General features: G+C 48.6%; 1 long non-coding RNA gene across 15 annotated transcripts; it reads left to right on the forward strand.

The window, feature by feature from the left end:
* Nucleotides 1-6390: 6390 nt before the first annotated feature.
* LOC127913991 (uncharacterized) lies at nt 6391-10067 on the forward strand. Of its 15 annotated transcripts, XR_008087515.1 has the most exons (7): nt 6391-7013; nt 7729-7782; nt 7967-8232; nt 8498-8605; nt 8820-8979; nt 9243-9294; nt 9558-9810. It is a non-coding gene; the product is annotated as an uncharacterized LOC127913991 (long non-coding RNA). The 15 variants fall into 15 exon arrangements; XR_008087521.1 differs by lacking the exons at nt 9243-9294; nt 9558-9810 and adding an exon at nt 7280-7333 and having other exon boundaries at nt 6391-6750; nt 7623-7782; nt 8820-9125; XR_008087511.1 differs by lacking the exons at nt 9243-9294; nt 9558-9810 and having other exon boundaries at nt 6444-6480; nt 6535-7013; nt 8820-9125.
* Nucleotides 10068-12339: the final 2272 nt, after the last annotated feature.

Genomic DNA, 12339 nt, shown 5'->3' on the forward strand with positions numbered 1-12339 from the left:
TCTCTCCTTTGTTAGGTCTGTTCATCTGTGTGTCTAACCTGACTCTCTCCTTTGTTAGGTCTGTTCATCTGTGTGTCTAACCTGACTCTCTCCTTTGTTAGGTCTGTCCATCTGTGTGTCTAACCTGACTCTCTCCTTTGTTAGGTCTGTCCATCTGTGTGTCTAACCTGACTCTCTCCTTTGTTAGGTCTGTCCATCTGTGTGTCTAACCTGACTCTCTCCTTTGTTCGGTCTGTCCATCTGTGTGTCTAACCTGACTCTCTCCTTTGTTAGGACTGTCCATCTGTGTGTCTAACCTGACTCTCTCCTTTGTTAGGACTGTCCATCTATGTGTCTAACCTGACTCTCTCCTTTGTTAGGTCTGTCCATCTGTGTGTCTAACCTGACTCTCTCCTTTGTTAGGTCTGTCCATCTGTGTGTCTAACCTGACTCACCTCAGCTACCTCTGAAAGTACCTCTGTGGCCTGCCGGTTAGGAAGGTCAGCAGTGGCTAATGGACTCCTATTGGTTGATTCGGATTGAATGGTACTGCATATTGTCTCATTGGTGCCTTCGTTCCTTGTGCAACCATTGTTTACTTCCTGGGGGGCAGTTGATTGACATTTAGCCTTTATAACAGCCTTCCCTGACACCTGAGCCAAATACATATAAACTCAGTTTTTCACAATTCCTGACATTTAATAATCAGAGTAAAAATTCCCTGTCTTAGTTCAGTTAGGATCACCACTTTATTTTAAGAATGCGAAATGTCAGAATAGTAGTAGAGCGAATGATTTATTTCAGTTTTTATTTCTTTCATCACATTCCCAGTGTGTCAGAAGTTTACATACACTCAATTAGTATTTGGTAGCATTGCCATTAAATTGTTTAACTTGGGTCAAACCTTTCGGGTCGCCTTCCACAAGCTTCCCACAATAAGTTGGGTGAATTTTGGCCCATTCCTGCTGACGGAGCTGGTGTAACTGAGTCAGGTTTGTAGGTCTCCTTGCTCGCTTGAAAGACCCATTTGCTACCAAGCTTTAACTTCCTGACTGATGTCTTGAGATGTTGCTTCAATATATCCACATAATTTTCCACCCTCGTGATGCCATCTATTTTGTGAAGTGCACCAGTCCCTCCTGCAGCCGTGCCTCACGGTTGGGATGGTGTTCTTCAGCTTGAAATCCTCCCCCTTTTTCCTCCAAACATAACGATGGTCATTATGGCCAAACAGTTGTATTTTTGTTTCATCAGACCAGAGGACATTTATCAAAAAATTATGGTCTTTGTCCCCACGTGCAGTTCCAAACCGTAGTCAGACTTTTTTATAGTGATTTTGGAGCAGTGGCTTCTTCCTTGCTGAGCGGCCTTTCAGGTTATGTCGATATAGGACTTGTTTTACTGTGGATATAGATACTTTTGTACCGGTTTCCTCCAGCATCTTCACAAGGTCCTTTGCTGTTGTTCTGGGATTGATTTGCACTTTTCGCACCAAAGTACACTCATCTTTAGGAGACAGAACGTGTCTCCTTCCTGAGCGGTATGATGGCTGCGTGGTCCCATGGTGTTTATACTTGCGTTCTATTGTTGAACGTGGTACCTTCAGGTGTTTGGAAATTGCTCCCAAGGAAGAACCAGACTTGTGGAGGTCTACAATTTATTTTCTGAGGTCTTGGCTGATATCTTTTGTTTTTCCGATTATGTCAAGCAAAGAGGCACAGAGTTTGAAGGTAGGCCTTGAAATACATCCACAGGTACACCTCCAATTGACTCAAATGATGTCAATTAGCCTATCAGAAGCTTCTAAAGCCATGACATCATTTTCTGGATTTTTCCAAGCTGTTTAAAGGTCAACTTAGTGTATGTAAACTTCTGACCCATTGGAATTGTGAAACAGTAAGTTAAAATTGAAATAATCTGTCTGTAAACAATTGTTGGCAAAATTACTTGTCATGCACAAAGTAGATGTCCTAGCCGACTTGCCAAAACTATAGTTTGTAAACAAGAATTTTGTGGAGTGGTTGAAAAATGAGTTTTAATGACTTCAACCTAAGTGTATGTAAACTTCCGACTTCAACTGTACATTATCTCCTCGTCATATCTGTCTCTTTATCTCCTGCTCTATTATCTACCCAGCCTGTCCATCTCTCTACCTCGACACTCTCTGTTATCTACCCCGCCTGTCCATCTCTCTACCTCGACACTCTCTGTTATCTACCCAGCCTGTCCATCTCTCTACCTCGACACTCTCTGTTATCTACCCCGCCTGTCCATCTCTCTACCTCGACACTCTCTGTTATCTACCCCGCCTGTCCATCTCTCTACCTCGACACTCTCTGTTATCTACCCAGCCTGTCCATCTCTCTACCTCGACACTCTCTGTTATCTACCCAGCCTGTCCATCTCTCTACCTCGACACTCTCTGTTATCTGCCTGTCCATCTCTCTCTACCCCTGTTATCTACCCCGCCTGTCCATCTCTCTACCTCGACACTCTCTGTTATCTGCCTGTCCATCTACCTCGACACTCTCTGTTATCTACCCCGCCTGTCCATCTCTCTACCTCGACACTCTCTGTTATCTACCCAGCCTGTCCATCTCTCTACCTCGACACTCTCTGTTATCTACCCAGCCTGTCCATCTCTCTACCTCGACACTCTCTGTTATCTACCCAGCCTGTCCATCTCTCTACCTCGACACTCTCTGTTATCTACCCAGCCTGTCCATCTCTCTACCTCGACACTCTCTGTTATCTACCCAGCCTGTCCATCTCTCTACCTCGACACTCTCTGTTATCTACCCCGCCTGTCCATCTCTCTACCTCGACACTCTCTGTTATCTACCCAGCCTGTCCATCTCTCTACCTCGACACTCTCTGTTATCTACCCAGCCTGTCCATCTCTCTACCTCGACACTCTCTGTTATCTACCCCGCCTGTCCATCTCTCTACCTCGACACTCTCTGTTATCTACCCCGCCTGTCCATCTCTCTACCTCGACACTCTCTGTTATCTACCCCGCCTGTCCATCTCTCTACCTCGACACTCTCTGTTATCTACCCCGCCTGTCCATCTCTCTACCTCGACACTCTCTGTTATCTACCCCGCCTGTCCATCTCTCTACCTCGACACTCTCTGTTATCTACCCCGCCTGTCCATCTCTCTACCTCGACACTCTCTGTTATCTACCCAGCCTGTCCATCTCTCTACCTCGACACTCTCTGTTATCTACCCCGCCTGTCCATCTCTCTACCTCGACACTCTCTGTTATCTACCCCGCCTGTCCATCTCTCTACCTCGACACTCTCTGTTATCTACCCCGCCTGTCCATCTCTCTACCTCGACACTCTCTGTTATCTACCCCGCCTGTCCATCTCTCTACCTCGACACTCTCTGTTATCTACCCCGCCTGTCCATCTCTCTACCTCGACACTCTCTGTTATCTACCCCGCCTGTCCATCTCTCTACCTCGACACTCTCTGTTATCTCTGTCCATCTCTCTACCTCGACACTCTCTGTTATCTACCCAGCCTGTCCATCTCTCTACCTCGACACTCTCTGTTATCTACCCAGCCTGTCCATCTCTCTACCTCGACACTCTCTGTTATCTACCCCGCCTGTCCATCTCTCTACCTCGACACTCTCTGTTATCTACCCCGCCTGTCCATCTCTACCTCGACACTCTCTGTTATCTACCCCGCCTGTCCATCTCTCTACCTCGACACTCTCTGTTATCTACCCCGCCTGTCCATCTCTCTACCTCGACACTCTACCCCGCCTGTCCATCTCTCTACCTCGACACTCTCTGTTCTCTACCCAGCCTGTCCATCTCTCTACCTCGACACTCTCTGTTATCTACCCCGCCTGTCCATCTCTCTACCTCGACACTCTCTGTTATCTACCCAGCCTGTCCATCTCTCTACCTCGACACTCTCTGTTATCTACCCAGCCTGTCCATCTCTCTACCTCGACACTCTCTGTTCTCTACCCCGCCTGTCCATCTCTCTACCTCGACACTCTCTGTTATCTACCCAGCCTGTCCATCTCTCTACCTCGACACTCTCTGTTATCTACCCCGCCTGTCCATCTCTCTACCTCGACACTCTCTGTTATCTACCCCGCCTGTCCATCTCTCTACCTCGACACTCTCTGTTATCTACCCAGCCTGTCCATCTCTCTACCTTGACACTCTCTGTTATCTACCCCGCCTGTCCATCTCTCTACCTCGACACTCTCTGTTATCTACCCAGCCTGTCCATCTCTCTACCTCGACACTCTCTGTTATCTACCCAGCCTGTCCATCTCTCTACCTCGACACTCTCTGTTCTCTTCCCACTAGCCTTCTCCTTTTCCACTCCACCACCACCTCCCTCTTTCTCAGCAGTGGCTGCTGTCTTCACACTCCCCCCACCCCTTTACCTCTCGCTTCTTCTCCTCTCTCACTCCGTCACTACTTCCCTCTTTTACAGTTTGGTCTGCTTCCCCTTCTTTCCTAACACTCCCCTCCGGTCTTCTTTACTTTCTCCTCCTCAGGGCCCCACTTTTCCTCTGTAGTTTCCCAGTAGTTCTTCTTATTGCTGACGTGCTTGTTCCAGAGGTTCTTACCCATCCTCTTATTTTCCTGATTGATGATGGCCTTGAACCTGGGCTCCAAACGCTCCAACATCCGGAAGTGCTTCCTGGCCTCCTGCTCGTTGCACAGAGCCAAGTGCGCCCTAGCCTGCTGGTACACTGCCTTGAAGATATCTACAGAGAAAGAGGAGGGAAGGATAGAGGAGGGAAGAATAGAGGAGGGAAGGTGTAGAGGAGGGATAGAGGAGGGAGGGGTAGAGGAGGGATAGAGGAGGGAAGGAGGAAGGGGTAGAGGAGGGAGGGAAGGATAGGAGGGGGGGGGGGGTAAAAGAGAGAGGAAGGAAGGATAGGGGAGGAAGGGGTAAAGGAGGGGTAGAGGAGGGAAGGATAGAGGGGTGTAGAAGAGAGCGAGGAGGGAGGGATAGAGGAGGGAAGATAGAGGAGGGAGGGGTAGAGGGAGGGATAGAGGAGGGAGGGGTAGAGGAGGGAAGGATAGTAGAGGGAGGGGTAGAAGAGAGAGAGGAGGAAAGGATAGAGGAGGAAGGGGTAGAGGAAGGGGTAGAGGAAGAAGCGGTAGAGAAGGGATAGAGGAGGAAGGGGTAGAGGAGGGAGGGATAGAGGAAGGGTAGAGGAGGGAGGGGTAGAGGAGGGATAGAGGAGGGAGGGCTAGAAGAGGGAGGGGTAGAGAAGGGATAGAGGAGGGATAGAGGAGAGCGGGATAGAGGGAAGGATAGGGGAGGCAGGGGTAGAGGAGGGATAGAGGAGGGATAGAGGAGGGTGTGATTCAGGAGAGGGTGGAGGAGGGAGGGTAGAAGAGGGATAGAGGATGGAGGGGTAGAGGAGGGAGGGATAGGAGGGATAGAGGAGCAGTAAAGGAGGCAGGGATAGAGGAGGGTTAGAGGAGGGATAGAGGAGGGAGGGGTAGAGGAGGGGTAGAGGATGGAGGGGAAACAGATGAAGAGGGGTAGAAGGAGGAAGGAAACAGATGAAGAGAGGAGGGATAGAGGAGGCAGGGGTAGAAGAGGGATAGAGCAGGGAGGGGTAGAGGAGGGAGGGGTAGAGGAGGCAGGGGTAGAGGAGGGATAGAGAAGGGAGGGGTAGAGGAGGGAAGGATAGAGGAGGCAGGGGTAGAGGAGGGCGGGATAGAGGAGGGAAGGATAGAGGAGGCAGGGGTAGAGGAGGGATAGAGGGTGGGATAGAGGGGGAGGGATAGAGGAGGGAAGGGTAGAGGAGGGATAGAGGAGGGAGGAGTAGAGGAGGTAAGGATAGAGGAGGCAGGGGTAGAAGAGGGATAGAGGAGGCAGGGGTAGAGGAGGAATAGATAGAGGAGGGAGGAATAGATAGAGGAGGGATAGAGGAGGGTGAGATAGAGAATACAGTAGAGGAAGACATTTGTAGAGGGAAGGAAATGGAAGAGTGAACAGTCAGAAAGAAGTAAGTAGGAACATTGCAAGAAGAGAAAAGGCAGGGAGAAGGAAGAGAGAAATGAGAGAGAGGGATATTGGAAGAGACAGGGAGAGATGGAGACAGAGTAAATATGTGTAGTTAGAGATTGAACGAGGGAACAGGAGACAGACCCAGAAAGTGGGTAAGAGAGGAAGAGCGAGAATAAAAATACAAAGGGAGTGAGAGAACAGAAAGAGTGAAGGAGAAGGATCAATATCACATTCACTCCGTGATAAATCATTCAGATACAAAGGAAAATGAATATCTCTCGACTGTTGTCTTTAGAAAACAGTACAGAGAGAATGAAACAGGGAGAGGAGACAGGTACAGGGAAAAGAGAGAGGGTGATGAAGAGAGAAACAGACGAAGAGGAGACAGGTACAGGGAGAAGAGAGAGGGTGATGAAGAGAGAAACAGATGAAGAGGAGACAGGTACAGGGAGAAGAGAGAGGGTGATGAAGAGAGAAACAGATGAAGAGGAGACAGGTACAGGGAGAAGAGAGAGGGTGATGAAGAGAGAAACAGACGAAGAGGAGACAGGTACAGGGAGAAGAGAGAGGGTGATGAAGAGAGAAACAGATGAAGAGGAGACAGGTACAGGAAGAAGAGAGAGGGTGATGAAGAGAGAAACAGACGAAGAGGAGACAGGTACAGGAAGAAGAGAGAGGGTGATGAAGGGAGAAACAGATGAAGAGGAGACAGGTACAGGAAGAAGAGAGAGGGTGATGAAGGGAGAAACAGATGAAGAGGAGACAGGTACAGGTAGAAGAGAGGGTGATGAAGGGAGAAACAGACGAAGAGGAGACAGGTACAGGGAGAAGAGAGAGGGTGATGAAGGGAGAAACAGACGAAGAGGAGACAGGTACAGGTAGAAGAGAGGGTGATGAAGAGAGAAACAGATGAAGAGGAGACAGGTACAGGGAGAGAGAGGGTGATGAAGGGAGAAACAGACGAAGAGGAGACAGGTACAGGGAGAAGAGAGAGGGTGATGAAGGGAGAAACAGATGAAGAGGAGACAGGTACAGGGAGAAGAGAGAGGGTGATGAAGGGGTGAAACAGAAACAGACGAAGAGGAGACAGGTACAGGTAGAAAGAGAGGGTGATGAAGAGAAACAGATGAAGAGGAGACAGGTACAGGGAGAAGAGAGAGGGTGATGAAGAGAGAAACAGATGAAGAGGAGACAGGTACAGAAGAGAGGGTGATGAAGAGAGAAACAGATGAAGAGGAGACAGGTACAGGAAGAAGAGAGGGTGATGAAGAGAGAAACAGATGAAGAGGAGACAGGTACAGGAAGAAGAGAGAGGGTGATGAAGGGAGAAACAGATGAAGAGGAGACAGGTACAGGTAGAGAGAGGGTGATGAAGAGAGAAACAGATGAAGAGGAGACAGGTACAGGGAGAAGAGAGAGGGTGATGAAGAGAGAAACAGATGAAGAGGAGACAGGTACAGGAAGGTACAGAGAGAGAGGGTGATGAAGAGAGAAACAGACGAAGAGGAGACAGGTACAGGAAGAAAGAGGGTGAGAAGGAGGTGATGAAGGGAGAAAACAGATGAAGGAGAAAAGAGGAGACAGGTACAGGAAGAAGAGAGAGGGTGATGAAGAGAGAAACAGATGAAGAGGAGACAGGTACAGGAAGAAGAGAGAGGGTGATGAAGGGAGAAACAGATGAAGAGGAGACAGGTACAGGTAGAAGAGAGGGTGATGAAGGGAGAAACAGACGAAGAGGAGACAGGTACAGGGAGAAGAGAGAGGGTGATGAAGGGAGAAACAGACGAAGAGGAGACAGGTACAGGTAGAAGAGAGGGTGATGAAGAGAGAAACAGATGAAGAGGAGACAGGTACAGGGAGAAGAGAGAGGGTGTGATGAAGGAGAAACAGATGAAGAGGAGAAACAGAGAAGAGGGTGAGACAGGTACAGGGAAGTACAAGAGAGAGGGTGATGAAGAGAGAAACAGATGAAGAGGAGACAGGTACAGGAAGAAGAGAGAGGGTGATGAAGGGAGAAACAGATGAAGAGGAGACAGGTACAGGAAGAAGAGAGAGGGTGATGAAGGGAGAAACAGATGAAGAGGAGACAGGTACAGGTAGAAGAGAGGGTGATGAAGGGAGAAACAGACGAAGAGGAGACAGGTACAGGGAGAAGAGAGAGGGTGATGAAGGGAGAAACAGACGAAGAGGAGACAGGTACAGGTAGAAGAGAGGGTGATGAAGAGAGAAACAGATGAAGAGGAGACAGGTACAGGGAGAGAGAGGGTGATGAAGGGAGAAACAGACGAAGAGGAGACAGGTACAGGGAGAAGAGAGAGGGTGATGAAGGGAGAAACAGATGAAGAGGAGACAGGTACAGGGAGAAGAGAGAGGGTGATGAAGGGAGAAACAGACGAAGAGGAGACAGGTACAGGTAGAAGAGAGGGTGATGAAGAGAGAAACAGATGAAGAGGAGACAGGTACAGGGAGAAGAGAGAGGGTGATGAAGAGAGAAACAGACGAAGAGGAGACAGGTACAGGGAGAAGAGAGAGGGTGATGAAGAGAGAAACAGATGAAGAGGAGACAGGTACAGGAAGAAGAGAGAGGGTGATGAAGAGAGAAACAGACGAAGAGGAGACAGGTACAGGTAGAAGAGAGATGAAGGAAACAGTGATGAATGAAGGGAGAAACAGACGAAGAGGAGACAGGTACAGGGAGAAGAGAGAGGGTGATGAAGGAGAAACAGACGAAGAGGAGACAGGTACAGGGAGAAAGAGAGGGGAAGGAGAAACAGAGAAGAGGAGACATACAGGAGAAGAGAGAGGGTGATGAAGGGAGAAACGAAGAGGAGACAGGTACAGGAAGAAGAGAGAGGGTGATGAAGGGAGAAACAGATGAAGAGGAGACAGGTACAGGGAGAAGAGAGGGTGATGAAGGGAGAAACAGATGAAGAGGAGACAGGTACAGGGAGAAGAGAGAGGGTGATGAAGGGAGAAACAGACGAAGAGGAGACAGGTACAGGTAGAAGAGAGGGTGATGAAGAGAGAAACAGATGAAGAGGAGACAGGTACAGGGAGAGAGAGGGTGATGAAGGGAGAAACAGACGAAGAGGAAACAGGTACAGGGAGAAGAGAGGGTGATGAAGAGAGAAACAGATGAAGAGGAGACAGGTACAGGAAGAAGAGAGAGGGTGATGAAGGGAGAAACAGATGAAGAGGAGACAGGTACAGGGAGAAGAGAGAGGGTGATGAAGGGAGAAACAGATGAAGAGGAGACAGGTACAGGTAGAAGAGAGGGTGATGAAGGGAGAAACAGATGAAGAGGAGACAGGTACAGGGAGAAGAGAGAGGGTGATGAAGGGAGAAACAGACGAAGAGGAGACAGGTACAGGTAGAAGAGAGGGTGATGAAGAGAGAAACAGATGAAGAGGAGACAGGTACAGGGAGAGAGAGGGTGATGAAGGGAGAAACAGACGAAGAGGAAACAGGTACAGGGAGAAGAGAGAGGGTGATGAAGGGAGAAACAGACGAAGAGGAGACAGGTACAGATAGAAGAGAGGGTGATGAAGAGAGAAACAGATGAAGAGGAGACAGGTACAGGAAGAAGAGAGAGGGTGATGAAGGGAGAAACAGATGAAGAGGAGACAGGTACAGGTAGAAGAGAGGGTGATGAAGAGAGAAACAGACGAAGAGGAGACGGGTACAGGGAAAGAGGGGGTGATGAAGAGAGAAACAGACGAAGAGGAGACAGGTACAGGAAGAAGAGACAGGGTGATGAAGGGAGAAACAGACGAAGAGGAGACAGGTACAGGTAGAAGAGAGGGTGATGAAGAGAGAAACAGATGAAGAGGAGACAGGTACAGGAAGAAGAGAGAGGGTGATGAAGGGAGAAACAGATGAAGAGGAGACAGGTACAGGTAGAAGAGAGGGTGATGAAGAGAGAAACAGACGAAGAGGAGACAGGTACAGGGAAAGAGGGGGTGATGAAGAGAGAAACAGACGAAGAGGAGACAGGTACAGGGGGAGAGAGGATGATGAAGGGAGAAACAGACGAAGAGGAGACAGGTACAGGGAGAAGAGAGGGTGATGAAGAGAGAAACAGACGAAGAGGAGACAGGTACAGGGAGAAGAGAGAGGGTGATGAAGGGAGAAACAGACGAAGAGGAGACAGGTACAGGGGGAGAGAGGGTGATGAAGGGAGAAACAGACGAAGAGGAGACAGGTACAGGGAGAAGAGAGGGTGATTAAGAGAGAAACAGACGAAGAGGAGACAGGTACAGGGAGAAGAGAGAGGGTGATGAAGGGAGAAACAGATGAAGAGGAGACAGGTACAGGGAGAAGAGAGAGGGTGATGAAGGGAGAAACAGACGAAGAGGAGACAGGTACAGGGGGAGAGAGGGTGATGAAGGGAGAAACAGACGAAGAGGAGACAGGTACAGGGAGAAGAGAGGGTGATGAAGAGAGAAACAGACGAAGAGGAGACAGGTACAGGGAGAAGAGAGGGAACCCGACAGAGGCGAGGACCGGTAAGAAACAAAGGAAGAGAAAAGCATACAGAATGAGAGGTAGTGTGTGTGAGAAAAGTACATGTGTGTTTCTTGAACAGCTTGGTGTTGAGCGCCACAACTTCCTGATAGTCCCTGAGCTCCAGCAGACACGGGCTGAGGTTGAGTGTTCGGCACGCGCACCTTCTCCAGAGAGTCCCAGTCCTCCCTCCTCCCTTTATAGTCCACCTCCATGGGAGAGGGATGTGGAGGGAGGGAGAAGGGGGGCAGAGAGAGAAATATAGGGATGGAAAGAGGGAGGGAGAGGCAGATATATTGATGACGGGAGGGAGGGGGATGGAGAGAGGGGAGGAATACATAGTGAGGGAAAGAGTGGGTGGGGGAGAAAGACAGAGTGAGACAGAGAGAGAAAATGGAGAAGGCTTGACAGACAGAGAGAGAGAGAGAGAGAGAGCGAGGGGGAGAGACAGAAAGAGTGGGGGGGAGGGGGGATACAGAGAGTAAGAGATGCCTGGGCGAGCGCTGTCACTAAATCTCCAAGGGTCTCTGTTCTTTTTAGCTCCATCTCTCCTCTGTCTGTTCCTGTTCTGTTCTGCCAGTGTACCTACAACCCTATAGCCTTGCTCTTCTCTCGTCAGTGAAGTGGCAACAATGGGACATGATTTGAGCTTGTGAGATGGCATGAACCGATTTCTCCTTCTCCTCCCAGTATTTCCCCCTCGTTCTATCAGCCAAGGCCCTCCGCTCTTTGTGTACCAGAGAGGCAGGTGTATGTCCGGGTTGGACACCATGTGAAAGCATTCATTGGCTTCCTTCTCGTTCCACACTTGGCAGCATGGGCAGGACTGCCATCTTTTGAAGAGAGCTTGGATTGAGACTTTGCCTAGACGGGGTCTGGGGGAGGAACATTTTAGAGGTCAGGGGGTATTCAGACAAACCTTTGACATTAAATGAACATTCAAAATTCGATGACTTTGTTACTTTGAGATTTTCGGGTGATTAAAAATTATTTTAAACATTTTTCTTAGGTGGTTTGACACTATTCAGACTGTAGTGAAATGACATGGGGAGACAGAGGGAAGGTCCGTGGGAAGGCTCTGCAAATCAAATATTATTATAGTGCTAATGGCAGTGGGTCACCAAATCAGAGATTGCTGTCTTCTTGTCCATACACTGCTTTCAAGATAAGGATACAAACCTTTTAGATCTTGTCCTTTTGGTGAACTCTCTCTTTAAAATAGGTCTGGAAGAAAATCCTGCTTCCTCCCCAGGAGGATTGGCCTTCCCTGATCTATGCTTCCCAAATGATTGAAGATGTTCTTGTTATAACAATTCATTTCTCAAAATCACCCAACCTTGAAGAGAAATCTAATAAACAGCACTGTCCCTGGGTTTATGCCAACGAGTTGAATATCCTTGCCATCATCTTACATAGACAAAATAGGATGTGTTTATGAGTTGCGAGTTCCCCCCCATTTCCGACTAGAATCCGCATAATACTAAAATGTCAAAAAAGGATGTTGAAGGCCTGGAGAAATTAATATCCGATGCTTATTTCCATGACTTATTCAAAAATGTCCATGAAAGGCTGTAAAAATACAAAGCCTCATATAAATCATTTTCAACCAGACAGGAAGGCCTGTCAGATTTGTAATCTGTGATTCCACTGGCAAAACGGGGAAAACGTGCAGTAATAAACTACTGTTTGGTAGTGTGGGGAAAACAGTGGTGTTGTTGCTGACAATCACGGTAATTACCCTAGAGTTTGGGCCATTGGTAAGAATGATAATTGTTCCGCTGATCAGACTAAATAAAGTCAATTGATAACGAAATCTCCCGAAGACAAGATTACATCAATCTTCCCCCAGGTA

This window comes from Oncorhynchus keta, chromosome 30 (genome assembly GCF_023373465.1).
Source record: "Oncorhynchus keta strain PuntledgeMale-10-30-2019 chromosome 30, Oket_V2, whole genome shotgun sequence".
In the NCBI taxonomy this organism is placed as follows: domain Eukaryota; kingdom Metazoa; phylum Chordata; class Actinopteri; order Salmoniformes; family Salmonidae; genus Oncorhynchus; species Oncorhynchus keta.